Source organism: Pteropus vampyrus, unplaced genomic scaffold, assembly GCF_000151845.1.
Source record: "Pteropus vampyrus isolate Shadow unplaced genomic scaffold, Pvam_2.0 Scaffold87, whole genome shotgun sequence".
Taxonomy (NCBI): Eukaryota; Metazoa; Chordata; class Mammalia; order Chiroptera; family Pteropodidae; genus Pteropus; species Pteropus vampyrus.
Genome location: NW_011888868.1, coordinates 5673515 through 5686338, shown reverse-complemented (window position 1 = coordinate 5686338; position 12824 = coordinate 5673515). Strand labels below are relative to the sequence as shown.

Here is a 12824-nt window from a genome sequence, read left to right as displayed (position 1 = left end):
TAGAGAGAAATTCAGAGGTTAAAATAGGAGCTTAATATAGTTGGCAGGTAAGGGAAGACTTCTTGGTGGAAAAGATAACTGAAAAAAAATCTCAATTCAGGATAGATAGGATTATCCAGGTGAAAGGAGTGAGAGCAGAAAAACGGCAAGAGGTAGCATGGTGTATCTAGAGAACTGTGTTTGGTCTGTTTAAAATGTAAATTGAGAGCCTTTTTTTTTTTCTCCTGCCATGTTGGAGCCTGTGGAGGCCTGCTGAGAATGGGACTTCTAAAATGACAAATGTGTCTGGAAGGCTATGGTCCAAGGCCATTTTTTGCTGGCTATAAGAGTGGTCTCCAGAATCAGAGGGAACACACCACTCTTCTTAAAATTGAAGGTGTTTATGCTCTAGATGAGACTGAGTTTTATCTAGGCAAGAGATGCTTGCGTGTACAAGTCAAAGAACAACACAGTGACTCTTGGTGACAAACCAACCAAAATCAAGGTCATCTAGGGAAAGGTAACTCGTGCTCATGGGAACAGTGGCATGGTTCATGCCAAATTCCGAAGCAGCCTTCCTGCTAAGGCCATTGGACACAGAATTCCTGTAATGCTGTATCCCGCACAGATTTAAACTTATTGAAAGTAAATAAACTGGATTTTTTCTCTTGTAAAAAAATAAATAAAGTGAAAATTGAGAGGTAGGGAGTGTCAGGGGATGAGATCAGCGAATGGAATACCACTGTAAAGGGCTTTGGTTGTGAGGAGACTTTGAAGTGTTTTAGGCTGAGACTTAAATGTTCATATGTGCATTTAAATTGAAAATCCAGTGGGTGAAAATAGATAATTTATTCCTGCTTCTTTATTGATCAAGGTCAAGGATAAGTGGAGTGGCGCCTGCATGATCACACTCCTTGTCTTGTCTGGAGGGCTCCTCGTGCATTTCCTCTGTGGGCTGAGTGCCAGCTGAGGTGTCCCAGCTACTCTTCTTTTGGCATTGACCTTATGTATTGGTGGCTTCTTTATTCTTGATCACATTTGTTTTTGTGATGTAAGAATAAGAACTGACCCTCTAGAGTCACAAAGATCAGGGATCGTATATCAGCTCTGACATTCACTAACTGATTTTTGTCAAGGCACAATGACCTTTCTAAGCCTCAATTTACTGCTCTGAAAGATGGAATGATAATGTCCAACTCACAGGGCTGTGGTGAGAAATGATCCTGGAAGAGTTTCTAGCACATGGTAGATGCTCAATGAGTGCTAATTCTCTCCCTTCATAAATATCGAATACTTCATTGATCTCTGAACTAAAGAAAAGTCTTATTTCCTTTCAAAATTTCAAGTGGAGTGGGGCAGGGAGTTAGCCCTTGGGAATGGTGCTGTTCAATTAATGCTAGCTCCTAGTATGTGCCAGGTCTTGTGCTAGGAGCTTTCTGTACTCTAAACTAAGTTTGATTTTTCTTTACTCTGAATGCAGGTACACAATTTTATAAACGAGGAAACTGGGTCCATAGAAGTTATATGCCTTGCCTATGATCACATGGATGCAAAAGTTCAAGTCCAGGAACTTATCAAAGTTTGTCCTTTTTATTACGCCAAACTCACTACTAAGTGCCAGGCACTGGATAATTGAAGAGTTGAATAAGACTTAGTATCACTCCCTGAGAAGCTCATAGATTAATGGGAGGATGGAGGCAAATATTTGTAAGGCCCTTAGAAAATAGTGTGAATGTGCAGAGAGAGGTGTGCTATGGGAGCCAAGTGAAGATGTGTCACCAAAGGGCAAGGTGGGAGTGCATCTGTGGGCCTTTGGTTTCTCTGGAGTCCATCATCTTAGATGTTAATCATTAGATAGAATCTCAAGGCCAGTTCCATAGAAATGCTGCAGTGGCAGAAACACTGGCCACATCTATAAGGACTTCTCTGTGTCTTCTTGGTCTGCAAGTAAAGTCATTGGAAATCATTTTGTAAGATTTGTGCCTCATTGAAAACAACATGTCTCTGCATGGTTTCCATTCACTTGCTTGGTCTCCAAGACAAGCTTTTTTTTTTTTTTGAAATGGGGAGAAGAGCCCATTTCTCTGCCCGTTTAGCTGGCCACTTTGGCTTATTATTGTTGCCATCTGTTGCCAAAGAGAAGTGTGCGTACTTGGAAGAGGAGCTCATAAAAGTTACTAGAGGAGAGGAGGCTGAGCTGAGAATCCAAGTGGAAACATTTACTAGCAGCACAGTAACAATTCTTGTTCTTCTGCCTACATTCTTGATGTCTGGTGGGGTCACCATTCCTAACTCCCAAGCCTCTCTGGCCATTCACGCATATTCTCCATTCTCTTCTTCAGATCATCCCTACTGGGCATGAATTCTGTTTCATTTTATTACTCAAAGTCATTGCTGAGATTTAGCCACTATTTAGGAAGTATTGAGCAGCTTGACAATACGTCATCAACTTTCATCTCATTTATTGACTAGATAGCATGTGGGGGCAAGTTGATGTTTAGAAAGACACCAGATCCTCTGAATTCTCTGCAGTAAAAAATGAAGGCTTCAGTTCAATTCACTTGAGTGTAGTTCATGTTCACAAACCTTTGCTGACTACCACTAAGGGCTGCATAGATGAATAAGACATGGCTCTTACCTCAAAGAGCTAACACATTTGTTTTGCACATTTGTGTATGTGTGTGTGATGGAATAAAAAATTAAAGGTGCTATGGGGTGTGTTTTATGCTGGAAGTAAGTGTAGGGAGCTGTAGTAGCCCAGAGGAGATACATAGATGCCTCACTGTAGGCTTAGAGCCAGGAGGTAGAGAAGGGTAGATGAACGTGGGATTTGCATTTAGGAAAAAAAACATACTGACTGTGGTGTGGAGATGAATTAGGATGTTTGTAGAGATAGAAAAAAGTAGATAGTTCAATAACTACAAGATTAAAACCAATCAGCTTGGTGATACATTTAATATGCTTAATGAGGGAGTGGTGGGTGTCCCTCATTGGATGACACCAATGTTTCTAGCTTGAGCAACAGTGTGGTTAGTGGTACTAATGACTGAGATACAATTCTTGGAAGAGATCAGAATGGGGGTGCTGAAGGGAAATAGCAAAAATTAGATTTTAGGTCTTTTGGGCGTGAGATACTTTGGGAACATCTAAAGATAAGGTGTTAATTAGAAACTTTTACACAAAGACCTGGAACTCAGAAGAGAGTCTGGGCTAGTTTTACAAATGTAGAGTCATCTTTGTTTTGGTGGCAACTGGAGCTGCGGTCATAGAAGGGAGTGTTAATTGAGAAAAGAAGGTATGCTTGGGACTAAGTTTTGAGGAATTTCACCATTAATGGGCTAGAATAGAAGGATAAACCTAAAATGGAGACAGAGATAGTATGGCTGGAGAGGAAGAAATTAAAGCAATAGTGCGTTAGGTCATGAAAGCCTAAGGAAAAGAGTTTCATAAAAAAGAAAAGGTCAAAGAGAGAAAAAAATGGCATAGATGATAGAGACTCTGTTCATCCCTCTTGTGACCAAATCAAAGTTGTGACAGAAACAAGAAATAAACAACAAGGAAAATTCCGTGGGATCTAGATGAACAAGCCCTATAACTAGGGAGAGAAATAAGAAATCAACCTGCAACGGGAGGAAGTAGGATGGGGCAAGGACACAAGGCTGCCAAGACCCAAGCAGCTGAATGAGACAGAGGCTACCACAGCGGCAGCTGCAGACGCCTCTTAAAGGGGCCCTGTCTGTAAGCAGACTTTTGCCATGATGAACCTGCTCGCTTTGAGCACCAATGCTTGATCGGCTATCATGGGGCACCAGGGACTTATGAGGGGACACTGGGTTGTCGAAATGAGAGATAGAGGCAAGACGCGCTCCATACAGAAGTGCTGGCAGTACCCATTATTCTTTGTTGAGCCCTACACCCTCCCAGTACAGGGACTCAGTGCCGCCATCGCAGAGAAGTCATCAAACTGGAAACAGAGGTCACTCCACCCAGAGGATTCCTTGAAATTTTGCCTCCCTGAACTTGCGACTCCACCCAAGCCATATCCAGGAGGGGCCTCAGCAAGTCAGGTGCTCCTTGCTGAGCAGGGCCTAGACTCGCACTGGTGGCAGCTGGCCTCGGTTTCTGGTATGGCCTTTTGAGGCAATTATAAGCACAGCATCTGTGGATTGCTTGATGAATCTTAACAGGTGGCCCTGAAGGGGCACAGGCTTGGGTTAAATTTGGCCTGCAGCTGAACTGCTATTGGGACTGTGCCACTGAACATCTACTACACAAATCTACACTAATAAGACCGGGAGACTTCGGAGCTTTGCTTAGTACATAGAAACAGACACAGAAAGGCAGCCAAAATGGGAAGACCAAGAGGCAGAGACCATATGAGAGAACAGAACAGAGATCCAGGAATAATGGAGTCAAGCAATCTAACAGACATAGAGTTCAAAACACTGGTTACAAAAATGCTCAATGAACATAGGGGAAGTGTAGATGAATTCAGTGAGACCTTTAACAAAGAGATAAAAAAAAAAAACCAGAAAATGGAAATGGAAATTATAAAAGGGAAACAGTCAGAAATGAAGAACACCTCTGAGATGAAGAAGATATTAGATGGAAAAAACAGAGTGGATAAAGAAGAGGATAGAACCACTGATATAGAGGATGGGGAAGCCAAGGACACTCAATCAGGATGGCAGGAAAAAAGAAGCCAAGACTATAATAATAATTTAAGGAGTCTATGGAACACTATTAAATGCAAAAATATCTGTGTCATAGGGCTACCTGAATGAAAACAAAATGTTGAAGAACTATTTGGAGAAATAATGATGGAAGACTTCCCTCACCTTGTGAAAGAAATAGACATAAAACCCCAGCAAGCTCAGAGAGTCCCCAAAACCAGCAAACCAAGAGGCCTACACCAAGGTACATCATAATTAAAATGCCCAAGGTTAAATACAAAGAGAGAATCTTAAAAACAGCAAGAGAAAAGCAGATAGTTACCTACAAGGGAGCATCCATAAAACTGGCAGCTGATTTCTCAAAAGAAACCATGCAGAACAGAAGGGTTTGGCGCAACAAAAGGGTTTGACATGATGAAAACCCAGGATCTACAACCAAGAATACTTTATCCCACAAAGCTATCATTTAGGGTCGAAGGACAGATAAAGAGCTTTCCAGTCAAAAATAAGCTAAGGGAATTTATCAACACCAAGCCAGTATTACAAGAAATGTTGGAGGAACTTCTTTAAGAAGAACAAATGTATCAAAAATAGAAATAAAGAAAGGTAATAATTACATTCCTATCAACAAGTACCTCAAATGGAAAAGAATTAATTGTGCCAACCGAAAGATAGAGTGACTGAATGGTTAAGAAAACAAGACCCCTACATATGCTACCTATGAGAGACTCATTTCAGATTAAAAGACACACACAGACTAAAAGGAAAGGGATGGAAAAAGATATTACCTTAATGGACCTAGAGGGTATTGCACTGAATGAAATGGGTTGGATAAAGACAAATATTGCATGATTTCACATATATGTGGAATCTAAAGAATAGAATAAACAACAACAACAACAACAAAAGTGGAAATAAACTCATAGATACAGAGAATATTTTGAGGGCTACTAGATGGGAGGGGAGTTGAGGGGGACAAAAAAAGGGAAAGGGATTAAGAGGTACAAATGGATAGTTGTAGAATAGACATGGAGATGTAGAATGTAGCATGGGGAAGATGGTTAACAATGTTGTAATAAGTATGTAAGGGGAAAGGGGGGTACTAGATTTAGTGGGATGATCAATTTGAGAGTTATCTCTGATCACTATGCTGTACAACTGAATTGGTATGCCAACTATAAGTGGAAAAAAACTCATTGAATTGTACAATGTAAATATAAGCAACTAATTGTCTATTATATTTCCATAAAGCCAAAAATTAAAAAAGAAGAGAAAGGGTCAACAGGGTCAAATGCTATTGAGAGGCTAATTAAGACGAAGCCTGGAAAGTGTCCACTGAACATAGCTGCATAGATTTCAGGGGAGATATTTTCAAGAGCTATTTCAGTAGAATGATGGCATTAGATCCAGATCAGAGTGAGTTGTGGAGTGTGTGGGAAGTGAAGAAATGACAACAGTGAGTAAAAACAACTCTTTCTGAATAATCAACTATGAAGGAGAGGAGGAATATGGCAGTTCTGAAACTGGGCTCTGGTGCTGATGATGGGCAAATGCTCGAAAGCAGAGACAGATTAATTGTAGAAAGGTTGTGAATATTGAAAATAAAAGAGTAAATAATAGTAAAAGATTCTGAAAATAGTAGGTGGCAGTGGGATCCAAAGATCAGATGGAAAAGATATTTGTACTTTTATAAGAGTAAAGGAGGATGAATGGGTGCCCTAGCAGGAAGGTCTGTGTGTTTGGTTGTGGGAATTTCTTGTCTGATAGCATCTGCTTTCTCTGTGAAGTAGGATACAAGATCATTTGATAAGAGAGAATATGGGTGAGTATCAGGGACAGAAGCTTGAGAAGAATAGATCAAATTTGGAAAAAGTGACTATGAAGTGATAAGATGTGATGTGGTAGATTTACTTGGAAGAGTTGTGATCTCATTTGAGGTTGAGAGCCAAGAATGTATAGTGGGTCTGAGATGCTTGAAGAGAGGTATGGAGATGGTATCCAGTTGGTTTTTCCCAGGTTTGAGTTTTATCTGGATGGTGTAAACAAAAGGCAACGGTAGGCTACAGATCTTAGGGTATAGGCAAAATATTATTAAAATCATGGACCATGGAATCTAAGTTGAATTAGGAAATAAAGAAAGGAGTGAGCTAATGACCTGGGAGAGTTTAGGAACTGTCAGAATAAGAGTAGTTGAAGAAGCAAGGTGGAAGGGGAGGAGATGGTGGCTAAAAGTGCTTGTATTAGTGATTCTAGGAGTAGGACATTTATAGCTAATGAAAATTCTGAAGTGTGAGATGAAGGAGAAGAGAAGACTATTGGAAAATCAGTAGGTCAAGAGATTCAATCAGAGGCCATCTGTGCGGTCATCATATGGGGGCTGATAACACCCAGGGTGGCAAAGCCCAGAGTAGAAAAAGATGACCTGTACGAATGAGTAGAAATGACTGGCAGACTGGCAGATAAGAGCAGCTAGCAGGAGAAGGAGGATAGTGCTGTGGTATTTAACCAAGAAAATCTTGTAACAAATGGCTCTCAAACTCCCTTCCGAGGGTATCAGTAAATCAATGAATATATTCACACATTTGTTTGACATTTACTGACTGTTGAATATTTAGTGTTGTCAAGCATTCTGTTTGCCAGGCACATTGCTAGAATGTGGGTGACAGTTGAACAAGACATATTTCCCAGGGATCTAACTGCTCAGTCGAAGACACAGATGAAAAGACAAGGACTTAAAATATCTTGCTATTTCTGAAGTAGAACCTTTGCATGATGACACAGAGAAGTGAATAATTAATTCTTATTGGAGAAGGTGAACAGGATATCTCAGAAGAGCTGCTTTTTTGGGCTGGAATTTGGAGAATAATTTTACCATATGGTGAATGGTGGTGGAAGAAAGTAGATTTTAGGCTGAGGTATCAGCAGGAGGAAAGGCTTACAGGTGTGAGAATATATGGAGAACACAATGTCTTTCATCTGCATTTGTCTATTTTTCCTCCTGGGATATGGCTGGAGAAGATTTGATGCTCTGAAAATTAATTTCTCAGAAGATAACGTCAAAAAAAGGAGACTGCATGTGCTGGGGCCAGGGAGGTGTCAAAGAAGAGGCAGTGCTGCCTTGAACGGTGAAAGATAAACAGGATGAGACTGATATGGTTAAAGAAGAGGATGCCACACACAATACTACACATAGGGGTCTTAATAGAGTCATCCAGAAAGCCATCTATCATCCAGTGGAGAGTTACTTTCCAGGTCCTGTTGCCCTGGAAGATGGTATAGGCTTAGTTCATATAAAAGAATATTCAAATATTTGGTGGTGACCTTCACCTTTGAGGATTTTTATTTTTAATAAACTATACTTATGTATATGCATACATTAAGTCCTCGATGTCCTTGACCACCATTTTCTCATCATATGTGTTATTTTTGTGATTATTATTTTTCTGACAACTCTGTTTTGAAGTCAAAGCTATTGTGATTGATCTTGACTTTATTCAGATGGAAGATCAAGTAAACCAAACTGTTAGTCTTGATCTAACAGATTTCTGGTGCTAAACTGTAAGATTGTTGAGGGCAAGAATCATATGTTCTTGATCTTTTTATTTTTAGTACTGAGGACCATGTAAATTATGCAATCACATGACTTATGTGCTGCTATCCCCATTCTACATTTATAGCAGGCATCGCTAATCAATCACTGCCCATTTTCCTGTGGAGTTTAAATAGTCTCAGAATTCTCAACAGAGTGCTCTGGTCAGTCTCTATTAATTAATAGAGCTGATCCACTAGATAAAATAAATTACCATCTATATTAGCTCCCTAGGACTGTATAACATATTACCACAAACTGAGTAGCTTAAAACAACAGAAATTTATTTTCTCACAGTTGTGAAGGCCAGGAATCCAATATTAATTAAGATATTGATAGGCTGGTTCCTTCTGGAGAATCCATTCCATGCCTTTCTCTTAGCTTATGGTGACTGCTGACAATCTTTGGCTTTTCTTGGTTTGTAGCTACATAACTTTAATATCTGTCTTCGTCTTCATGTGGCCTACACCCTTTGAGTCTTGTGTATGTCAAATTTTCCTCTTCTTTCTCTTATATAAGGATACCACTCACTGGATGTAAGGCCCACCCTAAATCCAAGATGATTTCATCCAGAGATCTTTAATGCTATCTGCAAAACTCTATTTCCAAAGCTTTATTTCAAATTCACAGGTACTTGGGGTTAGGACTTAGATCTTTCTTTCTGAGGACCACTGCTCAACCTACTTCACCATTCCTATAATCGGCATCAGTCAATACCCAGATTCTGGCACTTGGGTGTCCTTCCTGTTCCTGCACAATTTGCCCAGTGTCTAGTTTCTGTAGTACTAGGATCTGCCTTACATGCTATTAATTTTATTTCCTACCATAGGCAAAAACCTGCTCCCAAGCCACGTGCTCAAAGTCCTGTGTCATGCTGCTAATGCTGTCTCGGTGCTAACTCCTGGCTGTTGAAGATTTTCTGCCATGAGACTTCCAGTGATCTGGGATTGCCTCTCTACAAGTGCATGCAGGCTGAAAGGCACTCTGTTGAAGGTTCCAGCAGCTTATTCCCACATATTAGAGACCTCCTTCAAACTCTACTACCCAGAACCTGTTTGCTGCATTCTGGGGTTCATATTTCCAATCCTGGGTCTTAGTATCTGGCCTCTGCCCCACTCATCAAGTGCTTCTCACTCATGCTTCTTTCACATGGCTTGGTTTTGATTCTGGCTATGACATTTGCAACCTGAAAGTCTAGCCTAATCCCAAGCCCAACCCTGGGTCCTAGAACCCTTCTGACCTGGCCGTGGGCTTGGATGTGCATCTGGAACAGGCCTTTATTGTGAGACAGAGCTTATCCTACACCTGATGTATCTTCTCTGCCCAGCTGGTCCTGTTTCTATTCTGGGTCCTGGACCCTTCTGGTCCTTCTGTTCCAACTCTGGTTAACTCCTGACCCTACCCCAAGAAAAGGCCTCAGGTGAATGAGCACAACCCAGGTGTCACTTTCTGAAGATCCAACCCGATGATTCTCTTGTTCTGGCAGAGTTGATTAGAAATGTGCTCTCTCGTGTTCGTGTGTGGGGATACTTACTATATATATGGCCTGAGAGAGTTAATTGGCTTCTCTGCCTCAAGTTTCTCATGTGTAAAATGGGAATAATAATCAAACTTTTTTCTAGAGCTCTGTAGGTTTATGGTTTGGCATGATGCCTTCATGCCTCATTGAAGATCATTATAAGAGATGACTCTAGGAAAGATTATAACTGCACATTTGTAGGGATTCCTTTGAGGACATTGACTTGTATACCACATGGGGTTTTCTCATTGTAGACTTAGCAGAGAAAATTCTCTCAGATTGCATCATTGGATCAACTGGGATACACCTGTGAAAGTGGTTTGTTTTTATATTAATCATATCAGGAAACTTGTGACACTTCCGTCAGCTAGAAACTTGTGGCAGCTAGGAAGCTCAGAGCCAAATTCGTTTTTTCCCTGTAGAAAGTGGATGGGGCAGTGTTGTCTATGTCCACACTAACTCTTTCTTTAGCTATATTATCTTACTGTTTACAATGGTTATATTTGATATTGTAGCCTAGATCACCTTAGCTGCTCCTCCTCACACTTGGTAGTAGACCATAATACCCTACTTTGAATAGTGTTACCCACTGCAATGGACTGAATTGTGCCCCACTCCCAATTCATATGTTGAAGTCCTATCCCCCATTGTGGTGGAATTTGGGGATGGAGCTTTGGGAAATCATTTAGATCAGATGTAGTCATGAGGGTGGTGTTCTTATTGATGAGGAACAAGAGTGCTTCTTCTTTGTCTCTCTACCCACATGCACTGAGGAAAGGCTGTGTAGGACAGAGTGGCCATCTGCAATGCAAGGAGAGAGCTCTCACCAGGCACTGACCATGGTCTTGGACTTTTAGCCTTTAGACTGTGAGAAAACAAATTCCTACTGTTTAAGCCACCTAGTCTATGATATTTTGTTATGGCAGCCTTAGCTAACTAAGACAGCTACTCCTAGCCTCAACTAATTATTGGATAAGTGGTAGACATCTGCGACAAGGTGCACCAAAGATCAGTTCTTTCTGGGAATTTGAGGTTGAACCAAGAGAGCATCAGCATCTCTCCAGGTGGCTTGAGCCCTAAGTAGATTTTGTGGCTGTAGAATGGGTACCAGTAAAGCCGGTTATCTGAGAACGAAGAGAGAAGTAGCTGCACTGAGATAAATAGAGTTGAAAGACAGGCAGTTGATACTTGCTGGGATCCAGAAAGAAGCCTTGCTGCTGGTACTGTCTTTCCTGGGACCCTGTTCCTTTCTTGCTTTGGGGTTCCACAGATTGTATATTACATGTTTTTTTAATTGCAAAATTCTCCCCCTTTTTTCTTAGAAAGCTATCTAGAATTCACTTCTGTTACTTGTAAGAAACAATTCTCAAGTAAGCCTTTGGTTTTGATATTTCAACTTTTCAATAATTATGTTTTGATACTGCACAATCTTTAGTAACTCGCCTCAATATCCTTTGTGGGAACAGGTGGATTATTAATAACAAAATAATTCAGATATTTCCTTCTGAAGCTGGGTAGGAGCTTATGAGGTAGATCATGAAGTCTCTTGGATGTCACAGACAATAAGGACTTGGGAGAAGACCAGACCATAAAGAGGTCGGTGGTTGACTTGGGGTCCCTTCGGTTGTAGGAGTCTCTCTTCCATCACAAAGGAAAATTATATTGGCCTGATAGGACTTGTTTTTTAAAGCATATTATTAACTTTTTCTTATTTTGCTCTTGCTTTGCCAAGAGTTGCAGGGTGGTGAGTTATTTGTGCTTACTTCTCAAAACACACTGTGAATAGTCTCAATTATGGCTCCAGACAATTGCAGTTGCTGTTATTGAGGATTTATAGAAGCGCCTACATTTCTAAACATCCTTTTATGACTTTCCATTTCTATGGAAACCTAGATAGGCTGCTCAGTCCATATGGGTACTTCTTTGGAAAAACCTGATAGAAGAAAATCTGAATTTACAGAAGAGATAAATAAGAGGTTAGCTATTTACATGGTTTCATAGAGGATTCACAGATAGCAGGCTCCCCTAGTACATTTGGTGCATTCCCATTCTCTTTACTGATCATGAATGTCTTACATGTAATAGGCTCTGAATGAAATTTTGTCAGTTGATTGATGAGCCCTTTGGGGAGGAGAGGAACGTAAAGCTAGGGTTATAGTGTACTGCTGCCAATTGAAGATAAATCAGAAAGGAAGAGAAAGCATTCTGAAGATAGCCATAGTGAGTGGGGAAATGTGACTCAATTTTAAAAACTGATTCACATACAGTTTTTAGGAAGCTACCTGCTGCATAAACCAAGATATACATGAATTTTTCACATCAATGTGCCTGAAGGCCCAAGAGAATGGCCCCTTGCCCTGGGCCATAGAATTGGGCAAAGGAGGAAGTAGGTACTCACCAGGCCTCAGTGCCAGGACTCATTGTTTTTGCAAATTGGAGCTACTTTTCATTTTCTAAGGCTCAGATTACATTTTGCAAACCTGAGAACTTGAATAACATGGGAAGCAGGGACTGCCCAGATTCTCTTTTCTCTTGGGGGCCTGCTTTCATTAGGATTCTTGGTTGCAAAGAGCAGAGCAAAGAGCCCTTGTCCACTGGATCTGGTTTGAACAAGAAAGGGAATTTATTAAAAGGAAATAGCTACTTCCTGGACTCCAAGGGTAGGAATGCAACTGGGCCTCAGACAGGGTTGACCTGTAAAAAGATATGAGAAATGCAGGCCATTCCTGTCTGTTTTCCTGCTTTGTTCTTATACCGTCTGGCTTTATCTGCCTCTGCATGTACATGGGGGCACTCTATAGAGAAGGAGGTCACTGATAGCCCACAGACACCTTGAGCAATGTCATTTCCAACCTTTGTTGCAACCCTGAGGAAGTGTGTCCTGTAGTGACTGATTAGCTCTGAGAGATGTAGTTGAGTCAAGAACTATTAAAAGATAACCTCATTCATCATCAATTCATCAAACACCCCTTGCATAGCTATCTCTGTGATAGGTACTAAGATATAAAATAAGTAAGAACCAGCCCTAGCCTTGTTAGCTCATTGTCTAGTTGGGGAGATAGAT

At 40.7% G+C, this 12824-nt stretch overlaps 1 pseudogene; it reads left to right on the top strand.

Moving 5' to 3' along the window:
* The first annotated feature begins 272 nt into the window (after positions 1 to 272).
* Positions 273 to 613, top strand: LOC105294441 (annotated as a pseudogene).
* The last annotated feature ends 12211 nt before the right edge of the window (positions 614 to 12824 follow it).